This window comes from Vulpes lagopus, chromosome 11 (assembly GCF_018345385.1).
Source record: "Vulpes lagopus strain Blue_001 chromosome 11, ASM1834538v1, whole genome shotgun sequence".
Lineage (NCBI taxonomy): Eukaryota > Metazoa > Chordata > Mammalia > Carnivora > Canidae > Vulpes > Vulpes lagopus.
The window spans coordinates 85647745-85662754 of NC_054834.1; the positions used below are offsets into that span (position 1 = coordinate 85647745).

General features: G+C 38.5%; 1 pseudogene; it reads right to left on the bottom strand.

Annotated features, from left to right (window-relative positions):
* Window positions 1-12930: 12930 nt before the first annotated feature.
* Window positions 12931-13020, bottom strand: LOC121472431 (annotated as a pseudogene).
* Between the last annotated feature and the right edge of the window lie 1990 nt (window positions 13021-15010).

Below are 15010 nucleotides of genomic sequence, written 5' to 3' on the forward strand. Positions count from 1 at the left end.
AGTTTCTCTTGTGCTAATGGTTTAGGAACACGGTCCATATGTAAGGGCTATTCATCTGTGTTCTCTTACTGTCCCTTTCCCCTGTTATCCAGACCTGCCTGAAATCTGCCAGAGTTAGCCGTCCCACTTGTTGACAGACCAACTATGAATCATGTGACCGGCCATGTGACAACTTCCAAGTATCACCTTCTTTAGACACCTGATGACTCAACTCCTAGTTGTTGAGTACCCCCCCCCACACACACACCTTTGCATACTACCTGGTTTATAGTTGGAGAACTTTGCACACTTGATCTCACACTTGTTCACTAGGCTGAACACCCTAGTGTTCAGCAAATAACACCCCTAACCTGTGTTCTTCTCTCAACCACGCACCAGTGGTCATGAGTGATGCTGAGTCTGATCTTCCTGTCCATCTAGTAAACAACTGGTGGTACCCTGCCGAATCTCAAGAAAGATTTTGCATTTGAAAACTTCTTGGATTTGAAGGAGAGGCAGACAGATGTGGTGCAGGAGTCAAAAGCTAACTGAAGCTGACTGGGTGATTAGGACTGTGGAGGTGGCACGAGGGAAAGAAAGCACACAAGAAACAACAATTTGAGGAAGGGAGGCAAGCAGGTTAGCTTTTAAGAGGAGATGATGAGTCTAATTTTGGATATACCCAGGGGTAACTGTAAAATATTTCATGAGGAATGAGATGGCATCGGCCAACCAGCATAGATGCCAGTGGTGCCTATATGGGTACCGACCAGCCTAGGATATATTGTGTAGGGTGGAGTGAGCAAGTGAACAACTTACTGGAGACTGGAGGAGTTACAGACTTGGGCCAGCAAGTTTATCCCGTATAAACTTCCCATCTGAACTTCAACCTTATTTTTTCTCTCCCTTCCTCTAAGGGTTAGACTGTGCCTATATACCAGTGGGTGGTAGTCAGCCTTTTTTTATCCTCTTATCAACCCGTAGGAAGTTTGTCTTAAAATTACCCCTAGGGTCCCAGTTAAAGGGACTCCATCGCACCTACCCTCATACCATTTTTCATGACTTTGTAACCGCGTAGCCAGCCCTCCCCTTCAGCATGTGAAGACCTCTTTTATTCTTACAAACAAGAGAGGGCTGCTATGGATTTATGCAAATTCAGTTTTTAACCTGCCAGCTGAAGAATAAGGCATAGAGATTAATTCCTAAGATGTTTTTTGGCTTTTGAATTTTGTGTTTTCACGGAGGGTGTTTTTGATTTTTCCTTTGGCAGATTTGATGTAGACATAAAGATGGAAAGTTAATTGTTAGCTCTGGGCAATCAAAAAAGGTGAGGAGTTTTACCACCCTGCCCAGAAAGGACAAACCTATTGCCTAAGGATTTAACTCTGGATTAGTAGCTTCTGATTCAAATTGAAAATACAATATATGTCAAACAACCAAAATGGTTGCATTGGGGGTCACTCAGAGAGAGAGCAGAGAGTTAGCATAGCTAATGAGAACATTTCTAACAAGGGGAACAAGAACGCTGGATTCTTGTCTAACTTCTGCTAGTGTCATACTAGGAACTCCGGGGCATGAGACTAAGATTTTTCCAAATTCTTTCAAAGAGAAATGTGCATTTGTTTCCCCTTTTACCTTCCAGGTATGTAGGGGGTTTAGGTATCTGGAAGGCAAGAACTTGTGTGTCTACTGGCACCTTAGGCTGACTACAAGCTTTTGCCCTTCTATTTCAACTGGTTTAATGGGTCTAAGGGGCATTGATAGCAGGGCTGTTTGTCATGCGAGGCAGTTGCTGGCCTATTCAGTGGAGACAGACTGCCACTTGGGTCTTGACTCTGCTATGAGCTTTGCCAAGTGATGACATGAACACCCACTCAAACGTCTGCGAAATGTCTGCCTCTTGAGTGTTCCGTTTGATCCATTCCCCACCCCACCCCGACACTTGTTTCCTCACTGACCTTGCTCCAGTCCCAGGAGTGAGCTTCTTGGCTTTGATCCTCTGCTGGCAGAATCAGCTACCTCCTCTGAATGTTCAAAAGGCCCCTTTTGGCAAGCATTTCTCTCCCGGTGGAGTCGCAGGGCGTTGGAGGCACATCACTTCTCAGTGAGTTTCTTAAGATTGCACTTTACCTGGCTCCAGGCCCAGGGTTATCTGGAAGGAATGATATGTTGGCTGACTACTGCATTTGCAAAGATAAGTTTAATGGATTTCTCAGTGTTTTCAGGTGTATTCTTTAGAGTTAAGACTGACTTCATGGAAAAAACCTGTATGTATTCCCTGCCTTTATGCTTTTATGCCTTTATGCCTTGGATATAGAGCTGAGCTTTACCTCGTTGCCTTCTGAGAGAATCACCTTTCACTGACCAATTCCTGAATAGGTGGTATAGATTTATTGATTGCGTTAATTTCTTCATCGCCTATTCTCATGAATCCTTGGCAATCTGGTTTCCATTCCTAGTGAACAACTGATGTGGTTTTGCATCTGTGCTTTTCTACCAGCCCTTTATCACCCTCTCGGTTATTATCCCCATTAAATCTCTCAGGGGCCTTTGGCTTGCTTGATTATCTTCTTTCCTTAAACATGTGTTCAAGGCTCTGACTGTTACATGGGATCCTTTCCTCATCTCTTCAATTCCTCCTTTTCTCCTTTTGGCCACTGGCTCGAGGCTTTGTTCTTATCCCTGTGCTCATCCATTTTCATAATTAGTACTTTTATCAGACTGGTACTGACTCCCTCCTAATGTCTTAAACTCTAATTTCTCACATAAAATTTCTTTCCATACTTCTATCTACCTACTAGTCATTTCCACTTGGATATCCAATCTGCCTTCCCAAATTCACCATTCCAGGAAACAGACTGATGGTTTGAAGTCTTGGATCTTATCACCTATTGGTTGTGGGACTCGGGGCAAGTTACTTTATATTATCTCAGTTTCCCCAACTGGAATATGGAAAAGGCTTAGCCCAGCAACCAGGCACCATAGTAAATGCTTAAGAAAAATGATAATTATATTACTAGTCATTATCTACAATACTGTCTTCTCCTTAGTTCTTACAACTAGTAATCCACCAGATTCTTTTCTGCCTTGATAATCTATTTCCTATCTCTGCTTCATTTCCACTATGCATTGAATGAATGTTTTCATAAATAGAATTTAAGAACCTCTTTGTTGTGTGGTCATCACTTACCCGGCTGCTTTCCAGTTCAAAAAGGTTTCCACTCTCAATGAATCCCATTCAAATTCTTCAACTATCACTAAATCTTAGCATCCTGTTCCTGCCGTGGTGATGAGTTTTATTTTCCATTACTTAATGTGTAAGCTTCAGCTCCAGACAAGACAGTCAATTTCCCTGTCCTTGAATATGCCATGCCATTTCTACTACTTGAGGAAATAGCATGTCCTTTTATTTTTATTTTTTAAATTTAAATTTAAATATTTAAATTTTAATTTTTAAAAAGATTTATTTATTTATTTATTTATTTATTTATTTATTTATTTGAGAGAGAAAGAGAGCTACCACAAGCAGGGGGAGTGGCAGGGAGAGGGAAAGGGAGCCCCATGTTGAACTTGATCCCAGAGCCCTGGGATCATGACCTGAGCGGAAGGCAGATGCTTATGCAACTGAATCACCAGGCGTCCCATAGAGCATGTCCTTTAGATGGCAATACCTTCCTTGGGAAGGAGCAGAGGTGATATGAGCCCCATGTATTTGCCATCTTTCATAACTTCTTAACAAATGCATCTCAAATAAATTGATTTTGAAGGAAAAAGAAAATCCTTTTGAAAGTCTTAGAAACAGGATACAAAGTTCTAGAGAGCATGAAAAGTGAAAAAAATAGAAGTACCTGGTTTTTATTATTGATTCTCTAAGTTAGACTGTAATACAAAGTATTGGTTAATTGACTGAGCACTTTATGGTTTGCCAGATGTTGTACGGTAAGTAAGATCAGCTCTGTTTTCCTCTACTTGCATTTAACTTCTCTTTCCAATATTGAGACCAAGGTCTATACAGCGCATTTTGACCTCTAGATCCTTTTTATAAAGAGAAAATTAGGTTCCAGATTATATCCTACAGGATCCACTGCCAAAATCCACCGAATTAGCATCTGAGTGATCATTATTAAACAGTATATACTTATTGAGCTCTTAATGTATTCAAGGCACTGTTTAGTGCTGTGAGGAAACCTCAAAGAAGAATAAAATATGTCACTTCACTGTACATGTTCTTGGCTTGGCAGTATTTTCAGTGCTTGAGTATATTTTTTTCAAATATTAGTTTTTATGAAAAAATACATTGGGGATCCCTGGGTGGCTCAGCGGTTTGGCGCCTGCCTTTGGCCCAGGGCGAGATCCTGGAGTCCCGGGATCGAGTCCCACATCGGGCTCCTGGCATGGAGCCTGCTTCTCCCTCTGCCTGTGTCTCTGCCTCTCTCTCTCTCCCTATGTATATCATGAATAAAAATTAATTAATTAATTAATTAATTAATTAAAAAAAGAAAAATACATCAATAAAGTTGAAAATATCAAATACTATTATAAGACTTATAGATAAAAAAAAAATAATAGTCTTCTGCTCCATCCTTCCCTGAGTTTCATTACCCAGAGGTAATCCTATTCAGGTCTTATAGCTTTGTGTCGAGCTACTTAATGCAATAAAGAGTATTACTTGATTTTTTAATTCTTGCAGGTTGAGAATTTATTTCTCTTATTATCTTTAACCTCTGCTATTTCTCACCTTCTTTTTAAGATAATTATAATTTTTGGAAAACTAAATATTCAGGGTTTTTATTACTATATTTATATAAACATTCACCATTCACTAAGTAGTATATTATGATCACACTTTTTTTCTTACACAACTTTTTTCTTATAGTTAATAATAGCTCATTTTGTCACTTAAAAAATTGTTGTTGTAGCTCTAATTGAAAAAAAAAAAAAAACAACCATAAAATCCTTCCCAATATGGTCAAACACATGAAATAAACTGTCAATTTCATCCCTGACCACATCACTCCCAGAAACTCTCTCTTGGAATCCTTAATTTCATATTTCTCTCTGGACTGGCTGTTCTTTTAGTTTCCTGAACAGTTATCATAATGGAAAATCTCCTGATCTTTCTCTTGGGTTGGATCTCATGTTTTTCCTTTCCCTTGCTTCATTCTCTCTCTCTCTCTTTTTTTTTTTTTTTAGGCCATCCTTCACTAGCTTCCTGGGAGTGGTTTATGAGAATACATTTTTTAGATCTTTTTTTCTAGCTTCAAACTTGAATGATAGCATGGCTGGGTATAGAACTTTAACTTGGAAATCACTGTTTCACAGAATTTTGAAAGCATTGTCCCCCTTGTCTTCCATCTTTAGTGTTGCTGCTGTTAAGTCCAACATTGTGCTCATGTTATTCCTTCATTATTATCATTCCATGTCAGGGGGATCCCTGGGTGGCGCAGCGGTTTGGCACCTGCCTTTGGCCCAGGGCGCTATCCTGGAGACCTGAGATCGAATCCCACATCGGGCTCCTGGTGCATGGAGCCTGCTTCTCCCTCTGCCTGTGTCTCTGCCTCTCTCTCTCTCTCTCTTTCTCTGTGACTATCATAAATAAATAAAAATTAAAAAAAAAAAGAATTATCATTCCATGTCCTTTTTTTTCAACTTCATGACTTTTTAACCTTTTAAAACATATTAAAGTTTTTGTGATGCTTGGAGATAATTTTATGGGTTCAATCCTCTGTCCTTACTTGGGAGTGTTCAGTGTCATATTAGTTCTGAAACACTAAATTGCTAAATTATATCACAGAGTAGAATTTATTTTTGAGTTACCATACACAGATTATTCAGTGACTATCAATCTCGCACATTTGAAATTAATTGCCCCTTTCCCAATGCATCCTACTTTTTTCATTATTTGTAACTTAGAGAGAATAGTACCTTTTATACCTTTTTAAGTGTGTCTGTCTCAACTGATGTTTATAAACACTTATTGGGATATAATTTGAATACTATAAAATTTACCTATTAAATTTAAATACTATAAAATTGACTTTGTAAAGTCACAGAGTTTTATAACCATCACTACAATGCACACCATCAACACCCCCCAAAAATCTTCTATCCATTAGCAGAAAGCCTCCATTTTCCATTCCCTCCTATCCTTATAATCAGTAATCTAATTTCTATTTGTAAAGATTTGTCTATTTTGAACATTTCATATAAATAGAATCATATAATTTGTGGACTTTTATGATTGGTTTCTTTCACTTAGTATGTTTTCAATGTCTGTCCATGTTATAGTAGGTATTAGTACTTCATTCCTTTTATTGCCAAATTCTACTAAACATCAAGTATTCTGAAGACAGATTTCATCTTTGTATGCCCAACACCTAGCATAGTATTTGGAAGTTATTAGCATCTAACATATTTATTAAATAGATAGATGGCTGATGTTAAGACCATTTTCAAATCTGCCCTCACAGTTCTACTTTCAAAAATTTTATCTGATTATGGTCCTCCCCTCTCCAAAGTTTTTTTTATCTCAAAAAAAGTTTGAAGATTTAGATAAAAATTATTTTTTTTGATTTCCAAGTTAAAGCGTATTCTAAATATAGATTATTCTTAATTTCTCTTCACAGTGGGAATAGTATGGTAGCCAGAACTGTCTCCTTTATATGAGAACTTCATTAGGGTTTTTGTTTTTTGTTTTTTGTTTTTTTTTTTTTTTTTGCAACTCAGGCATTTAATCAAGGCCATAGTCATGACCAAACAAGATTGAGGCAAATAGTTTTTTGCTTGGTTCTAGTGTGGTTTTTTTTTTTTTTTTTTTTTTTTTTTTCTGAAAGGGATGGCCTTGGTCATCAAACTGATATTATAATTGGATTCTTGAGGAATTCTGCTCTGGTTTAGCACTACAATTTTTTTTCTTGATAGCACTGTTTTCTTTCTTAATCCTTTTCATTTCTTTAAGCCATATAGAATTAGGTCAAGGCTGAGGCAGTAGCATTTCTTCTAGTGTTCTGTCAAGAACAGATTAAATTGTGTGGGTTCCTCGCCTATCTCCTTGTCCAATCAACATTGGGAGGCAAAGAATTTGCTAAGACTTCTAAAACTATACTTTCATGGTTTCCCCCAAACATTGCACTCTCAAAAGAAAATACCATACACAATGATTTAGGAAGACTTCCTGCCTCAATATCTAAGGATAATCTAAGACTTTAGCTTGAAAAAATAGGGATGAATAAATGACTTTTCAAACTTACCTTTCTGTGATTCTAAAGTATTTTAAATCCTAACATCATAATACTAAAACATGTGGAAGGTAGTGGTAGGATGGATATGATTGAGCAGATACCAAAAATTAAACTCACATATATTTGTGGGCTAGACTTTCCATCTATATTTATGACTTCAAAAACAAGGATTTAATTTTTTAAACTAGTTTAATGGCCTTGAATTGTTTTTGAACAGCTGGAAATCTTTTACAGTAACATCAAAGGTGATTACTCCTTCATGGCAAGAGATCAGGGGGTTTGTGTCTCTTGGATTGATGTTAACTCAAACATTTTTTTTTTCTGAACACACACACAGTATTTTTTTAAAATAAGTCTTTTATTCTGAATTCAGGGGCTATGAAAAAGCTTTAAATGCCCTCTGTAGGGGAGCTCAAGCCCAACAATGCAAACATCTGACTTTATTCTTATGTTTCTTCCTCAAAAAGATGAGAAGGACACAGGGGAAAGTTTGCCTATTTTTATCCATGAAACAAGGTCACTAAATATGTTATGTCAGTTAAATCAAAATCTTATCTTTTAAAAATGTTTCTATATAATATATTGGGCCTTTTTTGCTATAATTCAAGAGTGACATGGGTTCTGTAACTATTATTTTCCTAGTTGGTTATTAGAGTCTAAATTTTTGGTTGACATTTCTGAAATAAATATAGCTACTGGAGCACTAGCATTCTGATGTAAAAATCTGACTACATTAGAAGAAAATTAACCTTTTCAAAAAGCCACTGTTCTAAGGAATGATTTTAATCAAATGAGCTTTAAATGTTGTACCTGCATTTAGAATTTTTAGAGGGATTGCAACTCCCCAGCAATCCACTTTTTGAAGGAGAAAGAAAATTAAAGAAATTGTGGATAAAGTAACTATAAAAATTATAAAGAAGATCCTTGATGAAACCCGTTTTTTTAAAAAACTGAAATGCTTATTCAAGTAACATCAGGTTCAGAAATTAAAGTAGAAACTGACTTTATTATAAGTAGTTTTGATATCTTCAAAGAAAAATATCAGGTTGTATTAATATGTGGTAAATAGTATATTCTTTGTTGAATCCTCTGTGATATATTTATGTATTCATTTATTTCATATTTGATGGGTAATTACACTGTACAAAACACTGAGGGTGGGGTTAGGGAACTCTTGCAGAGTAGTCTCAGATCTATTGTACACAACAGATTGTTAAGATATGAAGCTCTTCATATATATATTAAACATTTGAGTGAAAATCAGAGTGCACATAATGTTTAATCTATAAACTCAAGTATACAAGGCATATTTTTATTCTCAATTTTCTCTCAGTTGGCTTAATTTGGTATCCAAGTCCTGATACTAGTATCAGGGAGATACTATGGAGTGTCTCACTTCAGGAATTCCTGGGGTTCCTTCTCACTCTGGGGTTAGGCTGAGGTGTTGGGGCTTGCTAGAGATTGAGTTGTTTGTCCTCAAAAGCATGTTGAAGTGTTAACCTGTAATACCTCAAAATGTGGCCTTACTTTGAAAATAGGGTCATTGTGGGTATAATTAGTTAAGACGAAGTTATACTGGAGCTATACGGCCTTCAATCCAATATGACTGGTGTTCTTATAAGAGAAGACAAGCATGCTGAGTGAAGACAACCATGATAGCCATGCGATGATGGGGGGAGAGAGTGGGGTGTTGCATCTATAAATCACAGAACACCAAGGGTTGCCAGTACCACCGGCAGCTGGAAGATGGCAGGGAATGACTTTCCCCTATAGGTCCAGAGGAAGGCAGGTCCACTATAGGCCCTGCTGACATCTTGACTTTGGACTTCTAGCCTTCAGCACTGTGAGGTAATAAATGTCTTTCATTCTAAGTCACCTGGCATGTGGTGCTTTGCTAGGAAAGGATACAGGTCCTTACACTGTGCAAGGTGTCAGGGTGGGTGGCAGGGCATCTGGTCTCTGGTCTTCTGGACACACTGAACGAACAGGTGGCTGTCCCTGCTTGTCTGCCCCCGCAGGCCTGGTGGTCTCTGCTGGTGGAAAACCACGCTTGGGACTCACGTACTTTTTAGGAGAAAGGAAGCTCTGAAGTTTTTTGCCAGATATATCAATGACCAGAGTAAAGGCTCGGACATACCCTGACATACTGCCTTCGCCATGTCCTCTTCTAGTCCTGGGGAATGTTTACTATTTTAGCAGGTGGCCCCTTTCTCCTGCCTGCTTTTCCAGACTGCTTGGTTTCTTCTTTCAAAACTTGTGTCCCCTTTACCCTTTCTCAAGTCTTGTAAATTCTCCGAAGGGGTTAGAATTTTGGAAATCCCCAGGGAGAAGGTCTTCCTCTGTCTTCGCGCCCCCTCCATCCCTCCTCAGGCAATGAAACTACAGAGGAGGAGAGCCTGACATAGGTAACCTGGGGAAATAATATGGAAAATGCAAGTAGGAAATGTCTATAAAGTCATCTACCACACTATTATTTACTCACAAAGTTGTTAACAAGGCTACATGAAGTTAGCCAGTGAAATTTAAACTACTTGCCCAGACTCCTTATGTCTTTCTAAAAATTAATTAATTTATTTATTCCCAAGAGGCACAGAGAGAGAGGCAGAGACACAGTTAGAGGGAGAAGCAGGCACCCTGTGGGGAGCCTGATGCAGAACTTGTTCCCAGGACCCTGGGAGCCAAAAGCAAACGCTCAACCACTGAGCCACCCAGGTGCCCCCAAGTGCCCCCAGATTCCTTATGTCTTGACAGTAAATTAAATTTAGCAGACTGGAGCTGAACAAAGACATCAAGAGAACAGTCTTTAATGCAATGTTTGAGGGCTGGAGAACTATTAATAGACCTCTTCAAGATTCCATTTTAGGAAATTTTTGCATGAATAATTGACTGACTCAACCATATACATTACTGATCACCACACGACAGGTATATTGATTTCTAAGACAGGCAAAGTAACCAGACACAACAAATTAAGAGCCAGTTGTCTTGGCTTTCTTAAGTCAGTGATTCCAAACCTGGCTCAGAATCATTGAGGCTCTTTCTAAAAATACGTGCTCAGACTTCAGTCCTGGACATTGCCATTGGGAATAAGATCAGGGAATCTGTGGTTTTTAAAAGTCCCTAGGTGATTTTGGCCAATCTGGGTGAAGCACTAATCTAAAAGGTGATATTAATTTAATAATTTGAGCAATGATCATTAATTTATGTGTAGCCCAAATGAATGCATATATTCAGTGATTTGGGATACCATCTTTTATCATCTGCATAACCTTTGCTTTAGCAGAATTAATTTGATAAGTTATACTTACCTATTTGGAAATCCACAATTGGTATTTAAAAGGAACTCATTAACTTACAAGACATAAATCTTTACTAAGGTCCCATCACACTGGAAGGAAGATTTCTTGCCATTTGATAAAAGAGTCTGTTTCTAAGTCTGTTTCTAAGTGACACAAAGGTTCATCAATTACCAGGACATTACCAAACCTCCTTTACAGAATAAGCTCAGACATGTCCTTCTGTTTCAGTGCCTATCAATGGACACCATCTAGTTCTCTTAATTTAACACTATAAGCATTTTTGAAATTAATCATCAAAGTATTCTGAATTAATTATGTTGTTTGACATAAAAATGACTCATTTTCAAAGGAAGGTGGTTTTTAAAATATCTACTCCAATATAGACTCTCATATACTTCAGCAAGTATTGTAGGTGTGCACGTGAATGTGTGTGTGTAGTAAGGTGTGCCTATCATGGTCCTTTTCCCATTCTTGGCTAAGATATGCCAATCAGGAACAATAAAGCAACAATACAATGACAACACGAGACAATATCAGGTGAATTGCTTAACTAGATGTGTCTAGAAAATTTAGAACAAAATAGTTGATCTGGTGGATTTAGAAAGATGTAAAGCGAGGTCTATCCAAGTGCTACAATTCACTGGATAATGCAGTTAAGGCAAAAAAAAAAAAAAAAAAAAAAACACAGAGAAGCACCTAACAAAAAGACTGTGTAGCTAATTGTCGAACAAGAGTCTTTGTTTGTTAAGTACTTGAGGCACAGCCCAGCCCAGAAAACCCAAGTGCTATGGAAAAGGCTTCCAGAAAAGCAGGAAAGGAATGCTAAGCAACCTAACCTACTGGAGCTTATCACTTCTCTAGAAGTTGTGGTATTCAGAATTGTTTGTGTCAGAAGTAATAAAGGCCTGGCAGGCTGGTACCTGTTAAGCTGCTGACATATGTTGTCGGTGCTGCTCACGGATTGGCTCTGTGTTCCTTCACGTGGGGGCCAGGGTAGTTACATAGCCCTTGTGCTGGCAAAACAAGGTCTGAAAAAAACAAAACAAAACAAAACAACTCTGACCTCAGGGCCACCTCCTTTTCTCTCCATTCCTGGTCAAGGCTGATGCAACTTGCATTTGGAGGTCTAGGCTGGTTTTGGAAAGACGTCAGCTCAACGCATGGAATGACTTTGCTTGTCTTTTCTCATAGAGCTGTTTCTCTACATAGGATTTCTGCCTAAGTAGCTTCTTTCTTTTGGTTTCCTTTCCTATTTTCACCTAAATCTGTGTCTTCTGTCGTTCACTGGTACTCAGAGACTCAGCAATCTGGTTAGTCTGAAGTGCTTCAGGTGTTACTACAGAGTGTTTGAGTGGAGGAGTGAGGGTCCTGCACAAAATGCCCCCAAAAAGTATTTCTGGGAAGATTGCTAAGATGGGTATTTGCCACAGGTGCTGTTCTTCTCCACACCAAAACTTTAGGGAGTATTGGATTTTAGATTGGCTGGGAGTATATTTAAGTGTTTCCATTCAGTTTATTAGGCTCTAGTAGTAGGTTTATTCTAAAATAATTTGCTAAATCAAATGAAAACAGCAATAATTTGCTCAGGAACAAGATTAATATATTTTCAGCACATCAGAGCCACTCTACAGATTTTTCCTTGTCGTTTGTAAATAGAGGGCTGATAGAAAATGTAAGGCAGGTTGACAGCACTGTGTGGGTGGTACGCCGACGACGCTGGGATATACCACTTATATAGTTGTCTTTGAGTAGTGACAAAGTGACTCACCTTGCTATTTGGGAAATTTAATCTTGCAGGAGTTTTCCAGAATTAGATTCATGCACAGGGTGAAAAAAATTCCTATGAACATCAGAGAAGCCAATCACCATTAAAATACAGTCTTGGGAGTTATTTTCTTATATTAGAGCTGAAAGTTTCATGCAATCCTCAAACTTTAACACATTTCACATTTCATTAAGTGATACCTCCATGTGCTGTGCATGCCAGAGACCTGGGAATTGTCTTCAACAGCTCTGTTTCTTTCACCTTTGTATTCAACCAATTACCAAATATGGCCGTTGTCAACCTCCAAAGAACATTTGAGTCTATCAACTCCTCTCTCCACTGCTACCACCTTCTGCTTAGACATAACCCTGACTGGCTTTCCTGCTTTCACATTTGCTCCTTCCGATCTGTTCTATATGGAACAACCAATATGATCTTGTGTGTGAATTTTTAGTTTCACCCATGCTGTGCATGTGCATAGTTTTGTATGCATGTGCATAGAATTATGACAGTCCTAACTCTGCAATTCTTATACTAATTTTAATAACAAAGAGTTGTCTTCTCTTCCTCCTTCATTCTCAGTCCCCAGCAGGAACCACTGCTACCCCTTTTTAGTTGTTCAGTATTCAAGTTCTATTTCTAAGTCACATGTTTATACTCCTTTTAACTTGAATTTTTCTGTTTTACTGATAAGAAGATATTACACTTGATCTTAGCCAAAAGGCTGAGAAGCTATGATTTTTCTGTTTCAGGTAATACCTTATGACTTCCTGTTTACTATGAAATGATGAGAATTCATGCTTTCCTGAGCACCACCCTTTCTCTCTTCTCAGCCCTGGCCCATCTTCCTAATAGAATCATATCATAATTTTGAGTTAGATCAAAATTCAGGGTTTGTATTACTCTGAATGTCATTTTTAGTCATAACTGAGTCATGTGGTAGACTATTATTGTATTTCCTTTCCTGTTTGACTTGTTTCCTCTGTTAATAATTGCCCAGTCTTTGTTCGCTTAGTTATCTATATATGTATTACTAATACATTCCTAATTCTCCACGAAAACTCGGAACTCACCAATACAGCCTGGTGACTCTTGACGCCTGCTACGTAGCTGCCAGGAGTGTTATTTTGCCATTATTCTGGATTTCTACTACTTCACTTTTGTATTGGATTCTCTGTCTCTCAGACCCACAGACTGAAGAGATTTTATTCTATCCTCACACTTAATTGACAGGTTTAATTCTAGGGGTTTTTTGCCCAAAAATTTGAGTTGCTCCATTGTTTTCTAGCTTCTAGTATTAATACTGAGCAATCCAATGACACTTTGATTGTGGATCCTTCATATGTGCCTTTCCCTCTATTTTATTTCATGAGTCCTTTTTAAGACCAATGTGCCTTGGTCTTAAAAAGGTGTGGGTTTTTTCTTGCTTTCTGCATTGGTTTTGTTGCCTGTTCATTCTTCTTTTTGCTATTTCTATATTTTGGTCTCTGAGTCTCCCTTTAGAGATTTTCCTTAACTGTCCAGTGATTCCTGGCTTTCCATTCATATTTAAGCCAACTGCTGGGAGGATTTGTCAACTGGGAGACTTTACTCCCGAGCAGTAGGTTTGGCAAACTGGGACCTGTGAGTCAAGTCTGACCCACTGCTTGTTTTTATATGGTGCTAAGGATGGTTTTCATAGTGCGAAATGTTGAAGAGAATCATGAGAACAACAATATTTTGTGACACATGAAACTTCTTCATATTTTTACTCTAATTAGCTTACTGTAGAAAACTGAGTGAACCCAGAAGTTGGAATTCCTGTAGCAAAGAAAACAATCTCACATCCCCCTTCAAGGGCTTATGTTCTTCATTAAGAGCATTTCTGACCATCCCAACTACTAGAGAGCCCCAGTGCCAATACAACTCAGACAGTTTAGGCACGTCCCCTCACATCTGCCTCTATATAAATGCTTTGAAAAGACAATGCTGATAGGGCTGCTCTGGAAAGGACACTGTGCCCAGAGTGTAATGGTTTTGTACCAAGATTTCCAAGTCCCAAGATGGGTCCTGCGGGACATGCTGCATCAGAGGGGAGGATAAGGGGCTGAAAGATAGCAGAGATTTGTGGAGACATATGCACACGCAGCATCTGAGATCACTTGTATTTTCAAGCTGGATGGAATAGAAAGATTCCAGATCTCCATTTGAAAAAAATATATCCATCAGCTCACATGACTCTACTATTCAAACATTTCCATGGTTTTCCATCACATTTAGCACCAACCCTAAGTTTCTGACCATGGTCTAGAAGTTCCTGCATGCTCTGGTCTCCTCTCTCTCTCTCTCTCTCTGTGACTTCCTCTGTTGCTGGTTTACCATTTCTTTGCTCTGCACTACCCACACCAGCCTCCTCTCTACTCCTTGACCATGCTGAGCTAGTTTTCTTCTGAGTTTTTGCAATTGCTCTTCACTCTGCCTGGTACAGTTTCCCCAGATCTTCAGATGTTTTGTCTATTTCATCTCAGAACCATTCCCCACCTTTGCTTCTCTCTGTGCTACATGGTTGATCCTTACAAATTACATCTCCCAGCTTCCTCTGCCAATTAGTTTCCAGTTAAGTTTGGTTAGTGAGAGACATTTGAGACATTTGTCCTTTGGGATTGTGGGATGTGGGGGGAAGGGAGGAAAGATGGAGGGGAAGCATCCCGGAAATTTCTTCCCTTTTCTTTCTTTTGGGTAATATC